Consider the following 14,851-nt stretch of genomic DNA (forward strand, 5'->3'; position numbering starts at 1 on the left):
AGCCCAACATTGCTTAGCTTCTGAGATCAGACGAGATCAGGCTTATTCAAGGTGGTGTGGCCGCAGGCGATTGCATTTCTGCTTTCATGACTTTTATGTTTAGTGAGCTGGGGGTGATTCCTCCAAAATTTCCTTTTGTCCTCCACACATTTCAATTGTAAAATGTAATTACAAAAATGTAATGCCTGCAGCACTTGATATTCCCAGGTGGTCTCCCATCCAAGTACTAACCAAACCCAACATTGCTTAGCTTCTGAGATCAGACGAGATCAGGCTTATTCAAGGTGGTGTGGCCGCAGGCGATTGCATTTCTGCTTTCATGACTTTTATGTTTAGTGAGCTGGGGGTGATTCCTCCAAAATTTCCTTTTGTCCTCCACACATTTCAATTGTAAAATGTAATGCCTGCAGCACTTGATATTCCCAGGTGGTCTCCCATCCAAGTACTAACCAAGCCCAACATTGCTTAGCTTCTGAGATCAGACGAGATCAGGCTTATTCAAGGTGGTGTGGCCGCAGGCGATTGCATTTCTGCTTTCATGACTTTTATGTTTAGTGAGCTGGGGGTGATTCCTCCAAAATTTCCTTTTGTCCTCCACACATTTCAATTGTAAAATGTAATTACAAAAATGTAATGCCTGCAGCACTTGATATTCCCAGGTGGTCTCCCATCCAAGTACTAACCAAACCCAACATTGCTTAGCTTCTGAGATCAGACGAGATCAGGCTTATTCAAGGTGGTGTGGCCGCAGGCGATTGCATTTCTGCTTTCATGACTTTTATGTTTAGTGAGCTGGGGGTGATTCCTCCAAAATTTCCTTTTGTCCTCCACACATTTCAATTGTAAAATGTAATTACAAAAATGTAATGCCTGCAGCACTTGATATTCCCAGGTGGTCTCCCATCCAAGTACTAACCAAGCCCAACATTGCTTAGCTTCTGAGATCAGACGAGATCAGGCTTATTCAAGGTGGTGTGGCCGCAGGCGATTGCGTTTCTGCTTTCATGACTTTTATGTTTAGTGAGCTGGGGGTGATTCCTCCAAAATTTCCTTTTGTCCTCCACACATTTCAATTGTAAAATGTAATTACAAAAATGTAATGCCTGCAGCACTTGATATTCCCAGGTGGTCTACCATCCAAGTACTAACCAAGCCCAACATTGCTTAGCTTCTGAGATCAGACGAGATCAGGCTTATTCAAGGTGGTGTGGCCGCAGGCGATTGCATTTCTGCTTTCATGACTTTTATGTTTAGTGAGCTGGGGGTGATTCCTCCAAAATTTCCTTTTGTCCTCCACACATTTCAATTGTAAAATGTAATGCCTGCAGCACTTGATATTCCCAGGTGGTCTCCCATCCAAGTACTAACCAAGCCCAACATTGCTTAGCTTCTGAGATCAGACGAGATCAGGCTTATTCAAGGTGGTGTGGCCGCAGGCGATTGCGTTCCTGCTTTCATGACTTTTATGTTTAGTGAGCTGGGGGTGATTCCTCCAAAATTTCCTTTTGTCCTCCACACATTTCAATTGTAAAATGTAATGCCTGCAGCACTTGATATTCCCAGGTGGTCTCCCATCCAAGCACTAACCAAGCCCAACATTGCTTAGCTTCTGAGATCAGACGAGATCAGGCTTATTCAAGGTGGTGTGGCCGCAGGCGATTGCATTTCTGCTTTCATGACTTTTATGTTTAGTGAGCTGGGGGTGATTCCTCCAAAATTTCCTTTTGTCCTCCACACATTTCAATTGTAAAATGTAATGCCTGCAGCACTTGATATTCCCAGGTGGTCTCCCATCCAAGTACTAACCAAGCCCAACATTGCTTAGCTTCTGAGATCAGACGAGATCAGGCTTATTCAAGGTGGTGTGGCCGCAGGCGATTGCATTTCTGCTTTCATGACTTTTATGTTTAGTGAGCTGGGGGTGATTCCTCCAAAATTTCCTTTTGTCCTCCACACATTTCAATTGTAAAATGTAATTACAAAAATGTAATGCCTGCAGCACTTGATATTCCCAGGTGGTCTCCCATCCAAGTACTAACCAAGCCCAACATTGCTTAGCTTCTGAGATCAGACGAGATCAGGCTTATTCAAGGTGGTGTGGCCGCAGGCGATTGCATTTCTGCTTTCATGACTTTTATGTTTAGTGAGCTGGGGGTGATTCCTCCAAAATTTCCTTTTGTCCACACATTTCAATTGTAAAATGTAATTACAAAAATGTAATGCCTGCAGCACTTGATATTCCCAGGTGGTCTCCCATCCAAGTACTAACCAAGCCCAACATTGCTTAGCTTCAGAGATCAGACGAGATCAGGCTTATTCAAGGTGGTGTGGCCGCAGGCGATTGCATTTCTGCTTTCATGACTTTTATGTTTAGTGAGCTGGGGGTGATTCCTCCAAAATTTCCTTTTGTCCTCCACACATTTCAATTGTAAAATGTAATGCCTGCAGCACTTGATATTCCCAGGTGGTCTCCCATCCAAGTACTAACCAAGCCCAACATTGCTTAGCTTCTGAGATCAGACGAGATCAGGCATATTCAAGGTGGTGTGGCCGCAGGCGATTGCATTTCTGCTTTCATGACTTTTATGTTTAGTGAGCTGGGGGTGATTCCTCCAAAATTTCCTTTTGTCCTCCACACATTTCAATTGTAAAATGTAATGCCTGCAGCACTTGATATTCCCAGGTGGTCTCCCATCCAAGTACTAACCAAGCCCAACATTGCTTAGCTTCTGAGATCAGACGAGATCAGGCTTATTCAAGGTGGTGTGGCCGCAGGCGAGTGCATTTCTGCTTTCATGACTTTTATGTTTAGTGAGCTGGGGGTGATTCCTCCAAAATTTCCTTTTGTCCTCCACACATTTCAATTGTAAAATGTAATGCCTGCAGCACTTGATATTCCGAGGTGGTCTCCCATCCAAGTACTAACCAAGCCCAACATTGCTTAGCTTCTGAGATCAGACGAGATCAGGCTTATTCAAGGTGGTGTGGCCGCAGGCGATTGCATTTCTGCTTTCATGACTTTTATGTTTAGTGAGCTGGGGGTGATTCCTCCAAAATTTCCTTTTGTCCTCCACACATTTCAATTGTAAAATGTAATTACAAAAATGTAATGCCTGCAGCACTTGATATTCCCAGGTGGTCTCCCATCCAAGTACTAACCAAGCCCAACATTGCTTAGCTTCTGAGATCAGACGAGATCAGGCTTATTCAAGGTGGTGTGGCCGCAGGCGATTGCATTTCTGCTTTCATGACTTTTATGTTTAGTGAGCTGGGGGTGATTCCTCCAAAATTTCCTTTTGTCCTCCACACATTTCAATTGTAAAATGTAATTACAAAAATGTAATGCCTGCAGCACTTGATATTCCCAGGTGGTCTCCCATCCAAATACTAACCAAGCCCAACATTGCTTAGCTTCTGAGATCAGACGAGATCAGGCTTATTCAAGGTGGTGTGGCCGCAGGCGATTGCATTTCTGCTTTCATGACTTTTATGTTTAGTGAGCTGGGGGTGATTCCTCCAAAATTTCCTTTTGTCCTCCACACATTTCAATTGTAAAATGTAATGCCTGCAGCACTTGATATTCCCAGGTGGTCTTCCATCCAAGTACTAACCAAGCCCAACATTGCTTAGCTTCTGAGATCAGACGAGATCAGGCTTATTCAAGGTGGTGTGGCCGCAGGCGATTGCATTTCTGCTTTCATGACTTTTATGTTTAGTGAGCTGGGGGTGATTCCTCCAAAATTTCCTTTTGTCCTCCACACATTTCAATTGTAAAATGTAATGCCTGCAGCACTTGATATTCCCAGGTGGTCTCCCATCCAAGTACTAACCAAGCCCAACATTGCTTAGCTTCTGAGATCAGACGAGATCAGGCTTATTCAAGGTGGTGTGGCCGCAGGCGATTGCATTTCTGCTTTCATGACTTTTATGTTTAGTGAGCTGGGGGTGATTCCTCCAAAATTTCCTTTTGTCCTCCACACATTTCAATTGTAAAATGTAATGCCTGCAGCACTTGATATTCCCAGGTGGTCTCCCATCCAAGTACTAACCAAGCCCAACATTGCTTAGCTTCGGAGATCAGACGAGATCAGGCTTATTCAAGGTGGTGTGGCCGCAGGCGATTGCATTTCTGCTTTCATGACTTTTATGTTTAGTGAGCTGGGGGTGATTCCTCCAAAATTTCCTTTTGTCCTCCACACATTTCAATTGTAAAATGTAATTACAAAAATGTAATGCCTGCAGCACTTGATATTCCCAGGTGGTCTCCCATCCAAGTACTAACCAAGCCCAACATTGCTTAGCTTCTGAGATCAGACGAGATCAGGCTTATTCAAGGTGGTGTGGCCGCAGGCGATTGCGTTTCTGCTTTCATGACTTTTATGTTTAGTGAGCTGGGGGTGATTCCTCCAAAATTTCCTTTTGTCCTCCACACATTTCAATTGTAAAATGTAATTACTAAAATGTAATGCCTGCAGCACTTGATATTCCCAGGTGGTCTCCCATCCAAGTACTAACCAAGCCCAACATTGCTTAGCTTCTGAGATCAGACGAGATCAGGCTTATTCAAGGTGGTGTGGCCGCAGGCGATTGCATTTCTGCTTTCATGACTTTTATGTTTAGTGAGCTGGGGGTGATTCCTCCAAAATTTCCTTTTGTCCTCCACACATTTCAATTGTAAAATGTAATGCCTGCAGCACTTGATATTCCCAGGTGGTCTCCCATCCAAGTACTAACCAAGCCCAACATTGCTTAGCTTCTGAGATCAGACGAGATCAGGCTTATTCAAGGTGGTGTGGCCGCAGGCGATTGCATTTCTGCTTTCATGACTTTTATGTTTAGTGAGCTGGGGGTGATTCCTCCAAAATTTCCTTTTGTCCTCCACACATTTCAATTGTAAAATGTAATTACAAAAATGTAATGCCTGCAGCACTTGATATTCCCAGGTGGTCTCCCATCCAAGTACTAACCAAGCCCAACATTGCTTAGCTTCTGAGATCAGACGAGATCAGGCTTATTCAAGGTGGTGTGGCCGCAGGCGATTGCATTTCTGCTTTCATGACTTTTATGTTTAGTGAGCTGGGGCTGATTCCTCCAAAATTTCCTTTTGTCCTCCACACATTTCAATTGTAAAATGTAATTACAAAAATGTAATGCCTGCAGCACTTGATATTCCCAGGTGGTCTCCCATCCAAGTACTAACCAAGCCCAACATTGCTTAGCTTCTGAGATCAGACGAGATCAGGCTTATTCAAGGTGGTGTGGCCGCAGGCGATTGCATTTCTGCTTTCATGACTTTTATGTTTAGTGAGCTGGGGGTGATTCCTCCAAAATTTCCTTTTGTCCTCCACACATTTCAATTGTAAAATGTAATTACAAAAATGTAATGCCTGCAGCACTTGATATTCCCAGGTGGTCTCCCATCCAAGTACTAACCAAGCCCAACATTGCTTAGCTTCAGAGATCAGACGAGATCAGGCTTATTCAAGGTGTTGTGGCCGCAGGCGATTGCATTACTACTTTCATGACTTTTATGTTTAGTGAGCTGGGGGTGATTCCTCCAAAATTTCCTTTTGTCCTCCACACATTTCAATTGTAAAATGTAATTACAAAAATGTAATGCCTGCAGCACTTGATATTCCCAGGTGGTCTCCCATCCAAGTACTAACCAAGCCCAACATTGCTTAGCTTCTGAGATCAGACGAGATCAGGCTTATTCAAGGTGGTGTGGCCGCAGGCGATTGCATTTCTGCTTTCATGACTTTTATGTTTAGTGAGCTGGGGGTGATTCCTCCAAAATTTCCTTTTGTCCTCCACACATTTCAATTGTAAAATGTAATTACAAAAATGTAATGCCTGCAGCACTTGATATTCCCAGGTGGTCTCCCATCCAAGTACTAACCAAGCCCAACATTGCTTAGCTTCTGAGATCAGACGAGATCAGGCTTATTCAAGGTGGTGTGGCCGCAGGCGATTGCATTTCTGCTTTCATGACTTTTATGTTTAGTGAGCTGGGGGTGATTCCTCCAAAATTTCCTTTTGTCCTCCACACATTTCAATTGTAAAATGTAATGCCTGCAGCACTTGATATTCCCAGGTGGTCTCCCATCCAAGTACTAACCAAGCCCAACATTGCTTAGCTTCTGAGATCAGACGAGATCAGGCTTATTCAAGGTGGTGTGGCCGCAGGCGATTGCATTTCTGCTTTCATGACTTTTATGTTTAGTGAGCTGGGGGTGATTCCTCCAAAATTTCCTTTTGTCCTCCACACATTTCAATTGTAAAATGTAATTACAAAAATGTAATGCCTGCAGCACTTGATATTCCCAGGTGGTCTCCCATCCAAGTACTAACCAAGCCCAACATTGCTTAGCTTCTGAGATCAGACGAGATCAGGCTTATTCAAGGTGGTGTGGCCGCGGCGATTGCATTTCTGCTTTCATGACTTTTATGTTTAGTGAGCTGGGGGTGATTCCTCCAAAATTTCCTTTTGTCCTCCACACATTTCAATTGTAAAATGTAATTACAAAAATGTAATGCCTGCAGCACTTGATATTCCCAGGTGGTCTCCCATCAAAGTACTAACCAAGCCCAACATTGCTTAGCTTCTGAGATCAGACGAGATCAGGCTTATTCAAGGTGGTGTGGCCGCAGGCGATTGCATTTCTGCTTTCATGACTTTTATGTTTAGTGAGCTGGGGGTGATTCCTCCAAAATTTCCTTTTGTCCTCCACACATTTCAATTGTAAAATGTAATTACTAAAATGTAATGCCTGCAGCACTTGATATTCCCAGGTGGTCTCCCATCCAAGTACTAACCAAGCCCAACATTGCTTAGCTTCTGAGATCAGACGAGATCAGGCTTATTCAAGGTGGTGTGGCCGCAGGCGATTGCATTTCTGCTTTCATGACTTTTATGTTTAGTGAGCTGGGGGTGATTCCTCCAAAATTTCCTTTTGTCCTCCACACATTTCAATTGTAAAATGTAATTACTAAAATGTAATGCCTGCAGCACTTGATATTCCCAGGTGGTCTCCCATCCAAGTACTAACCAAGCCCAACATTGCTTAGCTTCTGAGATCAGACGAGATCAGGCTTATTCAAGGTGGTGTGGCCGCAGGCGATTGCATTTCTGCTTTCATGACTTTTATGTTTAGTGAGCTGGGGGTGATTCCTCCAAAATTTCCTTTTGTCCTCCACACATTTCAATTGTAAAATGTAATTACAAAAATGTAATGCCTGCAGCACTTGATATTCCCAGGTGGTCTCCCATCCAAGTACTAACCAAGCCCAACATTGCTTAGCTTCTGAGATCAGGCTTATTCAAGGTGGTGTGACCGCAGGCGATTGCATTTCTGCTTTCATGACTTTTATGTTTAGTGAGCTGGGGGTGATTCCTCCAAAATTTCCTTTTGTCCTCCACACATTTCAATTGTAAAATGTAATGCCTGCAGCACTTGATATTCCCAGGTGGTCTCCCATCCAAGTACTAACCAAGCCCAACATTGCTTAGCTTCTGAGATCAGACGAGATCAGGCTTATTCAAGGTGGTGTGGCCGCAGGCGATTGCATTTCTGCTTTCATGACTTTTATGTTTAGTGAGCTGGGGGTGATTCCTCCAAAATTTCCTTTTGTCCTCCACACATTTCAATTGTAAAATGTAATGCCTGCAGCACTTGATATTCCCAGGTGGTCTCCCATCCAAGTACTAACCAAGCCCAACATTGCTTAGCTTCTGAGATCAGACGAGATCAGGCTTATTCAAGGTGGTGTGGCCGCAGGCGATTGCATTTCTGCTTTCATGACTTTTATGTTTAGTGAGCTGGGGGTGATTCCTCCAAAATTTCCTTTTGTCCTCCACACATTTCAATTGTAAAATGTAATGCCTGCAGCACTTGATATTCCCAGGTGGTCTCCCATCCAAGTACTAACCAAGCCCAACATTGCTTAGCTTCTGAGATCAGACGAGATCAGGCTTATTCAAGGTGGTGAGACCGCAGGCGATTGCATTTCTGCTTTCATGACTTTTATGTTTAGTGAGCTGGGGGTGATTCCTCCAAAATTTCCTTTTGTCCTCCACACATTTCAATTGTAAAATGTAATTACAAAAATGTAATGCCTGCAGCACTTGATATTCCCAGGTGGTCTCCCATCCAAGTACTAACCAAGCCCAACATTGCTTAGCTTCTGAGATCAGACGAGATCAGGCTTATTCAAGGTGGTGTGGCCGCAGGCGATTGCATTTCTGCTTTCATGACTTTTATGTTTAGTGAGCTGGGGGTGATTCCTCCAAAATTTCCTTTTGTCCTCCACACATTTCAATTGTAAAATGTAATTACAAAAATGTAATGCCTGCAGCACTTGATATTCCCAGGTGGTCTCCCATCCAAGTTCTAACCAAGCCCAACATTGCTTAGCTTCTGAGATCAGACAAGATCAGGCTTATTCAAGGTGGTGTGGCCGCAGGCGATTGCATTTCTGCTTTCATGACTTTTATGTTTAGTGAGCTGGGGGTGATTCCTCCAAAATTTCCTTTTGTCCTCCACACATTTCAATTCTAAAATGTAATTACAAAAATGTAATGCCTGCAGCACTTGATATTCCCAGGTGGTCTCCCATCCAAGTACTAACCAAGCCCAACATTGCTTAGCTTCTGAGATCAGACGAGATCAGGCTTATTCAAGGTGGTGTGGCCGCAGGCGATTGCATTTCTGCTTTCATGACTTTTATGTTTAGTGAGCTGGGAGTGATTCCTCCAAAATTTCCTTTTGTCCTCCACACATTTCAATTGTAAAATGTAATTACAAAAATGTAATGCCTGCAGCACTTGATATTCCCAGGTGGTCTCCCATCCAAGTACTAACCAAGCCCAACATTGCTTAGCTTCTGAGATCAGACAAGATCAGGCTTATTCAAGGTGGTGTGGCCGCAGGCGATTGCATTTCTGCTTTCATGACTTTTATGTTTAGTGAGCTGGGGGTGATTCCTCCAAAATTTCCTTTTGTCCTCCACACATTTCAATTGTAAAATGTAATTACAAAAATGTAATGCCTGCAGCACTTGATATTCCCAGGTGGTCTCCCATCCAAGTACTAACCAAGCCCAACATTGCTTAGCTTCTGAGATCAGACGAGATCAGGCTTATTCAAGGTGGTGTGGCCGCAGGCGATTGCATTTCTGCTTTCATGACTTTTATGTTTAGTGAGCTGGGGGTGATTCCTCCAAAATTTCCTTTTGTCCTCCACACATTTCAATTGTAAAATGTAATTACAAAAATGTAATGCCTGCAGCACTTGATATTCCCAGGTGGTCTCCCATCCAAGTACTAACCAAGCCCAACATTGCTTAGCTTCTGAGATCAGACGAGATCAGGCTTATTCAAGGTGGTGTGGCCGCAGGCGATTGCATTTCTGCTTTCATGACTTTTATGTTTAGTGAGCTGGGGGTGATTCCTCCAAAATTTCCTTTTGTCCTCCACACATTTCAATTGTAAAATGTAATTACTAAAATGTAATGCCTGCAGCACTTGATATTCCCAGGTGGTCTCCCATCCAAGTACTAACCAAGCCCAACATTGCTTAGCTTCTGAGATCAGGCTTATTCAAGGTGGTGTGGCCGCAGACGATTGCATTTCTGCTTTCATGACTTTTATGTTTAGTGAGCTGGGGGTGATTCCTCCAAAATTTCCTTTTGTCCTCCACACATTTCAATTGTAAAATGTAATGCATGCAGCACTTGATATTCCCAGGTGGTCTCCCATCCAAGTACTAACCAAGCCCAACATTGCTTAGCTTCTGAGATCAGACTTATTCAAGGTGGTGTGGCCGCAGGCGATTGCATTTCTGCTTTCATGACTTTTATGTTTAGTGAGCTGCGGGTGATTCCTCCAAAATTTCCTTTTGTCCTCCACACATTTCAATTGTAAAATGTAATGCCTGCAGCACTTGATATTCCCAGGTGGTCTCCCATCCAAGTACTAACCAAGCCCAACATTGCTTAGCTTCTGAGATCAGACGAGATCAGGCTTATTCAAGGTGGTGTGGCCGCAGGCGATTGCATTTCTGCTTTCATGACTTTTATGTTTAGTGAGCTGGGGGTGATTCCTCCAAAATTTCCTTTTGTCCTCCACACATTTCAATTGTAAAATGTAATGCCTGCAGCACTTGATATTCCCAGGTGGTCTCCCATCCAAGTACTAACCAAGCCCAACATTGCTTAGCTTCTGAGATCAGACGAGATCAGGCTTATTCAAGGTGGTGTGGCCGCAGGCGATTGCATTTCTGCTTTCATGACTTTTATGTTTAGTGAGCTGGGGGTGATTCCTCCAAAATTTCCTTTTGTCCTCCACACATTTCAATTGTAAAATGTAATTACAAAAATGTAATGCCTGCAGCACTTGATATTCCCAGGTGGTCTCCCATCCAAGTACTAACCAAGCCCAACATTGCTTAGCTTCTGAGATCAGACGAGATCAGGCTTATTCAAGGTGGTGTGGCCGCAGGCGATTGCATTTCTGCTTTCATGACTTTTATGTTTAGTGAGCTGGGGGTGATTCCTCCAAAATTTCCTTTTGTCCTCCACACATTTCAATTGTAAAATGTAATTACAAAAATGTAATGCCTGCAGCACTTGATATTCCCAGGTGGTCTCCCATCCAAGTACTAACCAAGCCCAACATTGCTTAGCTTCTGAGATCAGACGAGATCAGGCTTATTCAAGGTGGTGTGGCCGCAGGCGATTGCATTTCTGCTTTCATGACTTTTATGTTTAGTGAGCTGGGGGTGATTCCTCCAAAATTTCCTTTTGTCCTCCACACATTTCAATTGTAAAATGTAATTACAAAAATGTAATGCCTGCAGCACTTGATATTCCCAGGTGGTCTCCCATCCAAGTACTAACCAAGCCCAACATTGCTTAGCTTCTGAGATCAGACGAGATCAGGCTTATTCAAGGTGGTGTGGCCGCAGGCGATTGCATTTCTGCTTTCATGACTTTTATGTTTAGTGAGCTGGGGGTGATTCCTCCAAAATTTCCTTTTGTCCTCCACACATTTCAATTGTAAAATGTAATTACAAAAATGTAATGCCTGCAGCACTTGATATTCCCAGGTGGTCTCCCATCCAAGTACTAACCAAGCCCAACATTGCTTAGCTTCTGAGATCAGACGAGATCAGGCTTATTCAAGGTGGTGTGGTCGCAGGCGATTGCATTTCTGCTTTCATGACTTTTATGTTTAGTGAGCTGGGGGTGATTCCTCCAAAATTTCCTTTTGTCCTCCACACATTTCAATTGTAAAATGTAATGCCTGCAGCACTTGATATTCCCAGGTGGTCTCCCATCCAAGTACTAACCAAGCCCAACATTGCTTAGCTTCTGAGATCAGACGAGATCAGGCTTATTCAAGGTGGTGTGGCCGCAGGCGATTGCATTTCTGCTTTCATGACTTTTATGTTTAGTGAGCTGGGGGTGATTCCTCCAAAATTTCCTTTTGTCCTCCACACATTTCAATTGTAAAATGTAATGCCTGCAGCACTTGATATTCCCAGGTGGTCTCCCATCCAAGTACTAACCAAGCCCAACATTGCTTAGCTTCTGAGATCAGACGAGATCAGGCTTATTCAAGGTGGTGTGGCCGCAGGCGATTGCATTTCTGCTTTCATGACTTTTATGTTTAGTGAGCTGGGGGTGATTCCTCCAAAATTTCCTTTTGTCCTCCACACATTTCAATTGTAAAATGTAATTACAAAAATGTAATGCCTGCAGCACTTGATATTCCCAGGTGGTCTCCCATCCAAGTACTAACCAAGCCCAACATTGCTTAGCTTCTGAGATCAGACGAGATCAGGCTTATTCAAGGTGGTGTGGCCGCAGGCGATTGCATTTCTGCTTTCATGACTTTTATGTTTAGTGAGCTGGGGGTGATTCCTCCAAAATTTCCTTTTGTCCTCCACACATTTCAATTGTAAAATGTAATTACAAAAATGTAATGCCTGCAGCACTTGATATTCCCAGGTGGTCTCCCATCCAAGTACTAACCAAGCCCAACATTGCTTAGCTTCTGAGATCAGACGAGATCAGGCTTATTCAAGGTGGTGTGGCCGCAGGCGATTGCATTTCTGCTTTCATGACTTTTATGTTTAGTGAGCTGGGGGTGATTCCTCCAAAATTTCCTTTTGTCCTCCACACATTTCAATTCTAAAATGTAATTACAAAAATGTAATGCCTGCAGCACTTGATATTCCCAGGTGGTCTCCCATCCAAGTACTAACCAAGCCCAACATTGCTTAGTTTCTGAGATCAGACGAGATCAGGCTTATTCAAGGTGGCGTGGCCGCAGGCGATTGCATTTCTGCTTTCATGACTTTTATGTTTAGTGAGCTGGGGGTGATTCCTCCAAAATTTCCTTTTGTCCTCCACACATTTCAATTGTAAAATGTAATTACAAAAATGTAATGCCTGCAGCACTTGATATTCCCAGGTGGTCTCCCATCCAAGTACTAACCAAGCCCGACATTGCTTAGCTTCTGAGATCAGACGAGATCAGGCGAGATCAGGCTTATTCAAGGTGGTGTGGCCGCAGGCGATTGCATTTCTGCTTTCATGACTTTTATGTTTAGTGAGCTGGGGGTGATTCCTCCAAAATTTCCTTTTGTCCTCCACACATTTCAATTGTAAAATGTAATTACAAAAATGTAATGCCTGCAGCACTTGATATTCCCAGGTGGTCTCCCATCCAAGTACTAACCAAGCCCAACATTGCTTAGCTTCTGAGATCAGACGAGATCAGGCTTATTCAAGGTGGTGTGGCCGCAGGCGATTGCGTTTCTGCTTTCATGACTTTTATGTTTAGTGAGCTGGGGGTGATTCCTCCAAAATTTCCTTTTGTCCTCCACACATTTCAATTGTAAAATGTAATGCCTGCAGCACTTGATATTCCCAGGTGGTCTCCCATCCAAGTACTAACCTAGCCCAACATTGCTTAGCTTCTGAGATCAGACGAAATCAGGCTTATTCAAGGTGGTGTGGCCGCAGGCGACTGCATTTCTGCTTTCATGACTTTTATGTTTAGTGAGCTGGGGGTGATTCCTCCAAAATTTCCTTTTGTCCTCCACACATTTCAATTGTAAAATGTAATTACAAAAATGTAATGCCTGCAGCACTTGATATTCCCAGGTGGTCTCCCATCCAAGTACTAACCAAGCCCAACATTGCTTAGCTTCTGAGATCAGACGAGATCAGGCTTATTCAAGGTGGTGTGGCCGCAGGCGATTGCATTTCTGCTTTCATGACTTTTATGTTTAGTGAGCTGGGGGTGATTCCTCCAAAATTTCCTTTTGTCCTCCACACATTTCAATTGTAAAATGTAATGCCTGCAGCACTTGATATTCCCAGGTGGTCTCCCATTCAAGTACTAACCAAGCCCAACATTGCTTAGCTTCTGAGATCAGACGAGATCAGGCTTATTCAAGGTGGTGTGGCCGCAGGCGATTGCATTTCTGCTTTCATGACTTTTATGTTTAGTGAGCTGGGGGTGATTCCTCCAAAATTTCCTTTTGTCCTCCACACATTTCAATTGTAAAATGTAATGCCTGCAGCACTTGATATTCCCAGGTGGTCTCCCATCCAAGTACTAACCAAGCCCAACATTGCTTAACTTCTGAGATCAGACGAGATCAGGCTTATTCAAGGTGGTGTGGCCGCAGGCGATTGCATTTCTGCTTTCATGACTTTTATGTTTAGTGAGCTGGGGGTGATTCCTCCAACATTTCCTTTTGTCCTCCACACATTTCAATTGTAAAATGTAATGCCTGCAGCACTTGATATTCCCAGGTGGTCTCCCATCCAAGTACTAACCAAGCCCAACATTGCTTAGCTTCTGAGATCAGATGAGATCAGGCTTATTCAAGGTGGTGTGGCCGCAGGCGATTGCATTTCTGCTTTCATGACTTTTATGTTTAGTGAGCTGGGGGTGATTCCTCCAAAATTTCCTTTTGTCCTCCACACATTTCAATTGTAAAATGTAATTACAAAAATGTAATGCCTGCAGCACTTGATATTCCCAGGTGGTCTCCCATCCAAGTACTAACCAAGCCCAACATTGCTTAGCTTCTGAGATCAGACGAGATCAGGCTTATTCAAGGTGGTGTGGCCGCAGGCGATTGCATTTCTGCTTTCATGACTTTTATGTTTAGTGAGCTGGGGGTGATTCCTCCAAAATTTCCTTTTGTCCTCCACACATTTCAATTGTAAAATGTAATGCCTGCAGCACTTGATATTCCCAGGTGGTCTCCCATCCAAGTACTAACCAAGCCCAACATTGCTTAGCTTCTGAGATCAGACGAGATCAGGCTTATTCAAGGTGGTGTGGCCGCAGGCGATTGCATTTCTGCTTTCATGACTTTTATGTTTAGTGAGCTGGGGGTGATTTTTCCAAAATTTCCTTTTGTCCTCCACACATTTCAATTGTAAAATGTAATGCCTGCAGCACTTGATATTCCCAGGTGGTCTCCCATCTGAGATCAGACGAGATCAGGCTTATTCAAGGTGGTGTGGCCGCAGGCGATTGCATTTCTGCTTTCATGACTTTTATGTTTAGTGAGCTGGGGGTGATTCCTCCAAAATTTCCTTTTGTCCTCCACACATTTCAATTGTAAAATGTAATTACAAAAATGTAATGCCTGCAGCACTTGATATTCCCAGGTGGTCTCCCATCCAAGTACTAACCAAGCCCAACATTGCTTAGCTTCTGAGATCAGACGAGATCAGGCTTATTCAAGGTGGTGTGGCCGCAGGCGATTGCATTTCTGCTTTCATGACTTTTATGTTTAGTGAGCTGGGGGTGATTCCTCCAAAA

At 43.6% G+C, this 14,851-nt stretch overlaps 58 non-coding genes and 7 pseudogenes across 58 annotated transcripts in view; all 65 read right to left on the bottom strand.

Moving 5' to 3' along the window:
- LOC131725859 (5S ribosomal RNA) overlaps positions 1–68 on the bottom strand; it is a 119-nt gene extending 51 nt beyond the window's left edge. Inside the window, exon 1 of the ribosomal RNA XR_009321038.1 lies at positions 1–68. This exon is cut by the window's left edge and continues 51 nt beyond it. This is a non-coding gene — a ribosomal RNA (5S ribosomal RNA).
- Positions 69–182: 114 nt separating this feature from the next.
- Positions 183–301, bottom strand: LOC131726263 (5S ribosomal RNA). Its single transcript, XR_009321446.1, has one exon. It is a non-coding gene; the product is annotated as a 5S ribosomal RNA (ribosomal RNA).
- A 100-nt stretch (positions 302–401) lies between these two features.
- LOC131725860 (5S ribosomal RNA) lies at positions 402–520 on the bottom strand. Its single transcript, XR_009321039.1, has one exon. It is a non-coding gene; the product is annotated as a 5S ribosomal RNA (ribosomal RNA).
- A 114-nt stretch (positions 521–634) lies between these two features.
- Positions 635–753, bottom strand: LOC131726264 (5S ribosomal RNA). Its single transcript, XR_009321447.1, has one exon. It is a non-coding gene; the product is annotated as a 5S ribosomal RNA (ribosomal RNA).
- A 114-nt stretch (positions 754–867) lies between these two features.
- LOC131725861 (5S ribosomal RNA) lies at positions 868–986 on the bottom strand. The gene has a single exon (XR_009321040.1). It is a non-coding gene; the product is annotated as a 5S ribosomal RNA (ribosomal RNA).
- A 114-nt stretch (positions 987–1,100) lies between these two features.
- On the bottom strand, positions 1,101–1,219 carry LOC131726221 (5S ribosomal RNA). Its single transcript, XR_009321404.1, has one exon. It is a non-coding gene; the product is annotated as a 5S ribosomal RNA (ribosomal RNA).
- Positions 1,220–1,319: 100 nt separating this feature from the next.
- On the bottom strand, positions 1,320–1,438 carry LOC131725862 (5S ribosomal RNA). Its single transcript, XR_009321041.1, has one exon. It is a non-coding gene; the product is annotated as a 5S ribosomal RNA (ribosomal RNA).
- Positions 1,439–1,538: 100 nt separating this feature from the next.
- LOC131726375 (5S ribosomal RNA) lies at positions 1,539–1,657 on the bottom strand. Its single transcript, XR_009321564.1, has one exon. It is a non-coding gene; the product is annotated as a 5S ribosomal RNA (ribosomal RNA).
- Positions 1,658–1,757: 100 nt separating this feature from the next.
- LOC131725863 (5S ribosomal RNA) lies at positions 1,758–1,876 on the bottom strand. Its single transcript, XR_009321042.1, has one exon. It is a non-coding gene; the product is annotated as a 5S ribosomal RNA (ribosomal RNA).
- Positions 1,877–1,990: 114 nt separating this feature from the next.
- Positions 1,991–2,109, bottom strand: LOC131725864 (5S ribosomal RNA). The gene has a single exon (XR_009321043.1). It is a non-coding gene; the product is annotated as a 5S ribosomal RNA (ribosomal RNA).
- Positions 2,110–2,220: 111 nt separating this feature from the next.
- LOC131726238 (5S ribosomal RNA) lies at positions 2,221–2,339 on the bottom strand. Its single transcript, XR_009321421.1, has one exon. It is a non-coding gene; the product is annotated as a 5S ribosomal RNA (ribosomal RNA).
- Positions 2,340–2,439: 100 nt separating this feature from the next.
- On the bottom strand, positions 2,440–2,558 carry LOC131726958 (5S ribosomal RNA). The gene has a single exon (XR_009321767.1). It is a non-coding gene; the product is annotated as a 5S ribosomal RNA (ribosomal RNA).
- A 100-nt stretch (positions 2,559–2,658) lies between these two features.
- On the bottom strand, positions 2,659–2,777 carry LOC131725866 (5S ribosomal RNA). The gene has a single exon (XR_009321045.1). It is a non-coding gene; the product is annotated as a 5S ribosomal RNA (ribosomal RNA).
- Positions 2,778–2,877: 100 nt separating this feature from the next.
- Positions 2,878–2,996, bottom strand: LOC131726253 (5S ribosomal RNA). The gene has a single exon (XR_009321436.1). It is a non-coding gene; the product is annotated as a 5S ribosomal RNA (ribosomal RNA).
- A 114-nt stretch (positions 2,997–3,110) lies between these two features.
- On the bottom strand, positions 3,111–3,229 carry LOC131725867 (5S ribosomal RNA). Its single transcript, XR_009321046.1, has one exon. It is a non-coding gene; the product is annotated as a 5S ribosomal RNA (ribosomal RNA).
- Positions 3,230–3,343: 114 nt separating this feature from the next.
- Positions 3,344–3,462, bottom strand: LOC131726252 (5S ribosomal RNA). Its single transcript, XR_009321435.1, has one exon. It is a non-coding gene; the product is annotated as a 5S ribosomal RNA (ribosomal RNA).
- Positions 3,463–3,562: 100 nt separating this feature from the next.
- Positions 3,563–3,681, bottom strand: LOC131726220 (5S ribosomal RNA). Its single transcript, XR_009321403.1, has one exon. It is a non-coding gene; the product is annotated as a 5S ribosomal RNA (ribosomal RNA).
- A 100-nt stretch (positions 3,682–3,781) lies between these two features.
- On the bottom strand, positions 3,782–3,900 carry LOC131725868 (5S ribosomal RNA). Its single transcript, XR_009321047.1, has one exon. It is a non-coding gene; the product is annotated as a 5S ribosomal RNA (ribosomal RNA).
- Positions 3,901–4,000: 100 nt separating this feature from the next.
- On the bottom strand, positions 4,001–4,119 carry LOC131726332 (5S ribosomal RNA). The gene has a single exon (XR_009321518.1). It is a non-coding gene; the product is annotated as a 5S ribosomal RNA (ribosomal RNA).
- A 114-nt stretch (positions 4,120–4,233) lies between these two features.
- Positions 4,234–4,352, bottom strand: LOC131725869 (5S ribosomal RNA). The gene has a single exon (XR_009321048.1). It is a non-coding gene; the product is annotated as a 5S ribosomal RNA (ribosomal RNA).
- A 114-nt stretch (positions 4,353–4,466) lies between these two features.
- On the bottom strand, positions 4,467–4,585 carry LOC131725870 (5S ribosomal RNA). The gene has a single exon (XR_009321049.1). It is a non-coding gene; the product is annotated as a 5S ribosomal RNA (ribosomal RNA).
- A 100-nt stretch (positions 4,586–4,685) lies between these two features.
- On the bottom strand, positions 4,686–4,804 carry LOC131725871 (5S ribosomal RNA). The gene has a single exon (XR_009321050.1). It is a non-coding gene; the product is annotated as a 5S ribosomal RNA (ribosomal RNA).
- A 114-nt stretch (positions 4,805–4,918) lies between these two features.
- LOC131725872 (5S ribosomal RNA) lies at positions 4,919–5,037 on the bottom strand. Its single transcript, XR_009321051.1, has one exon. It is a non-coding gene; the product is annotated as a 5S ribosomal RNA (ribosomal RNA).
- A 114-nt stretch (positions 5,038–5,151) lies between these two features.
- LOC131725873 (5S ribosomal RNA) lies at positions 5,152–5,270 on the bottom strand. The gene has a single exon (XR_009321052.1). It is a non-coding gene; the product is annotated as a 5S ribosomal RNA (ribosomal RNA).
- Positions 5,271–5,384: 114 nt separating this feature from the next.
- LOC131726463 (5S ribosomal RNA) lies at positions 5,385–5,503 on the bottom strand (annotated as a pseudogene).
- Positions 5,504–5,617: 114 nt separating this feature from the next.
- LOC131725874 (5S ribosomal RNA) lies at positions 5,618–5,736 on the bottom strand. The gene has a single exon (XR_009321053.1). It is a non-coding gene; the product is annotated as a 5S ribosomal RNA (ribosomal RNA).
- Positions 5,737–5,850: 114 nt separating this feature from the next.
- Positions 5,851–5,969, bottom strand: LOC131725875 (5S ribosomal RNA). Its single transcript, XR_009321054.1, has one exon. It is a non-coding gene; the product is annotated as a 5S ribosomal RNA (ribosomal RNA).
- A 100-nt stretch (positions 5,970–6,069) lies between these two features.
- On the bottom strand, positions 6,070–6,188 carry LOC131725877 (5S ribosomal RNA). The gene has a single exon (XR_009321056.1). It is a non-coding gene; the product is annotated as a 5S ribosomal RNA (ribosomal RNA).
- A 114-nt stretch (positions 6,189–6,302) lies between these two features.
- On the bottom strand, positions 6,303–6,420 carry LOC131726480 (5S ribosomal RNA; annotated as a pseudogene).
- A 114-nt stretch (positions 6,421–6,534) lies between these two features.
- LOC131726101 (5S ribosomal RNA) lies at positions 6,535–6,653 on the bottom strand. Its single transcript, XR_009321283.1, has one exon. It is a non-coding gene; the product is annotated as a 5S ribosomal RNA (ribosomal RNA).
- Positions 6,654–6,767: 114 nt separating this feature from the next.
- On the bottom strand, positions 6,768–6,886 carry LOC131725878 (5S ribosomal RNA). The gene has a single exon (XR_009321057.1). It is a non-coding gene; the product is annotated as a 5S ribosomal RNA (ribosomal RNA).
- Positions 6,887–7,000: 114 nt separating this feature from the next.
- On the bottom strand, positions 7,001–7,119 carry LOC131725879 (5S ribosomal RNA). Its single transcript, XR_009321058.1, has one exon. It is a non-coding gene; the product is annotated as a 5S ribosomal RNA (ribosomal RNA).
- Positions 7,120–7,233: 114 nt separating this feature from the next.
- LOC131726793 (5S ribosomal RNA) lies at positions 7,234–7,342 on the bottom strand (annotated as a pseudogene).
- Positions 7,343–7,442: 100 nt separating this feature from the next.
- LOC131725880 (5S ribosomal RNA) lies at positions 7,443–7,561 on the bottom strand. Its single transcript, XR_009321059.1, has one exon. It is a non-coding gene; the product is annotated as a 5S ribosomal RNA (ribosomal RNA).
- A 100-nt stretch (positions 7,562–7,661) lies between these two features.
- On the bottom strand, positions 7,662–7,780 carry LOC131725881 (5S ribosomal RNA). The gene has a single exon (XR_009321060.1). It is a non-coding gene; the product is annotated as a 5S ribosomal RNA (ribosomal RNA).
- Positions 7,781–7,880: 100 nt separating this feature from the next.
- LOC131726355 (5S ribosomal RNA) lies at positions 7,881–7,999 on the bottom strand. Its single transcript, XR_009321544.1, has one exon. It is a non-coding gene; the product is annotated as a 5S ribosomal RNA (ribosomal RNA).
- A 114-nt stretch (positions 8,000–8,113) lies between these two features.
- On the bottom strand, positions 8,114–8,232 carry LOC131725883 (5S ribosomal RNA). Its single transcript, XR_009321062.1, has one exon. It is a non-coding gene; the product is annotated as a 5S ribosomal RNA (ribosomal RNA).
- Positions 8,233–8,346: 114 nt separating this feature from the next.
- LOC131726483 (5S ribosomal RNA) lies at positions 8,347–8,465 on the bottom strand (annotated as a pseudogene).
- A 114-nt stretch (positions 8,466–8,579) lies between these two features.
- Positions 8,580–8,698, bottom strand: LOC131725884 (5S ribosomal RNA). The gene has a single exon (XR_009321063.1). It is a non-coding gene; the product is annotated as a 5S ribosomal RNA (ribosomal RNA).
- Positions 8,699–8,812: 114 nt separating this feature from the next.
- On the bottom strand, positions 8,813–8,931 carry LOC131726352 (5S ribosomal RNA). The gene has a single exon (XR_009321540.1). It is a non-coding gene; the product is annotated as a 5S ribosomal RNA (ribosomal RNA).
- A 114-nt stretch (positions 8,932–9,045) lies between these two features.
- On the bottom strand, positions 9,046–9,164 carry LOC131725885 (5S ribosomal RNA). The gene has a single exon (XR_009321064.1). It is a non-coding gene; the product is annotated as a 5S ribosomal RNA (ribosomal RNA).
- A 114-nt stretch (positions 9,165–9,278) lies between these two features.
- On the bottom strand, positions 9,279–9,397 carry LOC131725886 (5S ribosomal RNA). Its single transcript, XR_009321065.1, has one exon. It is a non-coding gene; the product is annotated as a 5S ribosomal RNA (ribosomal RNA).
- A 114-nt stretch (positions 9,398–9,511) lies between these two features.
- LOC131726795 (5S ribosomal RNA) lies at positions 9,512–9,620 on the bottom strand (annotated as a pseudogene).
- A 100-nt stretch (positions 9,621–9,720) lies between these two features.
- Positions 9,721–9,829, bottom strand: LOC131726862 (5S ribosomal RNA; annotated as a pseudogene).
- Positions 9,830–9,929: 100 nt separating this feature from the next.
- On the bottom strand, positions 9,930–10,048 carry LOC131725887 (5S ribosomal RNA). Its single transcript, XR_009321066.1, has one exon. It is a non-coding gene; the product is annotated as a 5S ribosomal RNA (ribosomal RNA).
- A 100-nt stretch (positions 10,049–10,148) lies between these two features.
- Positions 10,149–10,267, bottom strand: LOC131725889 (5S ribosomal RNA). Its single transcript, XR_009321068.1, has one exon. It is a non-coding gene; the product is annotated as a 5S ribosomal RNA (ribosomal RNA).
- A 114-nt stretch (positions 10,268–10,381) lies between these two features.
- Positions 10,382–10,500, bottom strand: LOC131725890 (5S ribosomal RNA). Its single transcript, XR_009321069.1, has one exon. It is a non-coding gene; the product is annotated as a 5S ribosomal RNA (ribosomal RNA).
- Positions 10,501–10,614: 114 nt separating this feature from the next.
- LOC131725891 (5S ribosomal RNA) lies at positions 10,615–10,733 on the bottom strand. The gene has a single exon (XR_009321070.1). It is a non-coding gene; the product is annotated as a 5S ribosomal RNA (ribosomal RNA).
- Positions 10,734–10,847: 114 nt separating this feature from the next.
- Positions 10,848–10,966, bottom strand: LOC131725892 (5S ribosomal RNA). The gene has a single exon (XR_009321071.1). It is a non-coding gene; the product is annotated as a 5S ribosomal RNA (ribosomal RNA).
- A 114-nt stretch (positions 10,967–11,080) lies between these two features.
- Positions 11,081–11,199, bottom strand: LOC131726272 (5S ribosomal RNA). Its single transcript, XR_009321455.1, has one exon. It is a non-coding gene; the product is annotated as a 5S ribosomal RNA (ribosomal RNA).
- A 100-nt stretch (positions 11,200–11,299) lies between these two features.
- Positions 11,300–11,418, bottom strand: LOC131725893 (5S ribosomal RNA). Its single transcript, XR_009321072.1, has one exon. It is a non-coding gene; the product is annotated as a 5S ribosomal RNA (ribosomal RNA).
- A 100-nt stretch (positions 11,419–11,518) lies between these two features.
- On the bottom strand, positions 11,519–11,637 carry LOC131725894 (5S ribosomal RNA). Its single transcript, XR_009321073.1, has one exon. It is a non-coding gene; the product is annotated as a 5S ribosomal RNA (ribosomal RNA).
- Positions 11,638–11,751: 114 nt separating this feature from the next.
- LOC131725895 (5S ribosomal RNA) lies at positions 11,752–11,870 on the bottom strand. The gene has a single exon (XR_009321074.1). It is a non-coding gene; the product is annotated as a 5S ribosomal RNA (ribosomal RNA).
- A 114-nt stretch (positions 11,871–11,984) lies between these two features.
- LOC131725896 (5S ribosomal RNA) lies at positions 11,985–12,103 on the bottom strand. Its single transcript, XR_009321075.1, has one exon. It is a non-coding gene; the product is annotated as a 5S ribosomal RNA (ribosomal RNA).
- Positions 12,104–12,217: 114 nt separating this feature from the next.
- Positions 12,218–12,336, bottom strand: LOC131726268 (5S ribosomal RNA). The gene has a single exon (XR_009321451.1). It is a non-coding gene; the product is annotated as a 5S ribosomal RNA (ribosomal RNA).
- Positions 12,337–12,450: 114 nt separating this feature from the next.
- Positions 12,451–12,579, bottom strand: LOC131726465 (5S ribosomal RNA; annotated as a pseudogene).
- Positions 12,580–12,693: 114 nt separating this feature from the next.
- On the bottom strand, positions 12,694–12,812 carry LOC131725897 (5S ribosomal RNA). The gene has a single exon (XR_009321076.1). It is a non-coding gene; the product is annotated as a 5S ribosomal RNA (ribosomal RNA).
- A 100-nt stretch (positions 12,813–12,912) lies between these two features.
- On the bottom strand, positions 12,913–13,031 carry LOC131726183 (5S ribosomal RNA). The gene has a single exon (XR_009321365.1). It is a non-coding gene; the product is annotated as a 5S ribosomal RNA (ribosomal RNA).
- A 114-nt stretch (positions 13,032–13,145) lies between these two features.
- On the bottom strand, positions 13,146–13,264 carry LOC131725898 (5S ribosomal RNA). Its single transcript, XR_009321077.1, has one exon. It is a non-coding gene; the product is annotated as a 5S ribosomal RNA (ribosomal RNA).
- Positions 13,265–13,364: 100 nt separating this feature from the next.
- LOC131726157 (5S ribosomal RNA) lies at positions 13,365–13,483 on the bottom strand. The gene has a single exon (XR_009321339.1). It is a non-coding gene; the product is annotated as a 5S ribosomal RNA (ribosomal RNA).
- Positions 13,484–13,583: 100 nt separating this feature from the next.
- Positions 13,584–13,702, bottom strand: LOC131726551 (5S ribosomal RNA). The gene has a single exon (XR_009321650.1). It is a non-coding gene; the product is annotated as a 5S ribosomal RNA (ribosomal RNA).
- Positions 13,703–13,802: 100 nt separating this feature from the next.
- Positions 13,803–13,921, bottom strand: LOC131726930 (5S ribosomal RNA). Its single transcript, XR_009321739.1, has one exon. It is a non-coding gene; the product is annotated as a 5S ribosomal RNA (ribosomal RNA).
- Positions 13,922–14,035: 114 nt separating this feature from the next.
- On the bottom strand, positions 14,036–14,154 carry LOC131725900 (5S ribosomal RNA). Its single transcript, XR_009321079.1, has one exon. It is a non-coding gene; the product is annotated as a 5S ribosomal RNA (ribosomal RNA).
- A 100-nt stretch (positions 14,155–14,254) lies between these two features.
- Positions 14,255–14,373, bottom strand: LOC131725901 (5S ribosomal RNA). The gene has a single exon (XR_009321080.1). It is a non-coding gene; the product is annotated as a 5S ribosomal RNA (ribosomal RNA).
- Positions 14,374–14,672: 299 nt separating this feature from the next.
- LOC131725902 (5S ribosomal RNA) lies at positions 14,673–14,791 on the bottom strand. Its single transcript, XR_009321081.1, has one exon. It is a non-coding gene; the product is annotated as a 5S ribosomal RNA (ribosomal RNA).
- Positions 14,792–14,851: the final 60 nt, after the last annotated feature.

Source organism: Acipenser ruthenus, unplaced genomic scaffold (assembly GCF_902713425.1).
Source record: "Acipenser ruthenus unplaced genomic scaffold, fAciRut3.2 maternal haplotype, whole genome shotgun sequence".
Classification (NCBI taxonomy): domain Eukaryota; kingdom Metazoa; phylum Chordata; class Actinopteri; order Acipenseriformes; family Acipenseridae; genus Acipenser; species Acipenser ruthenus.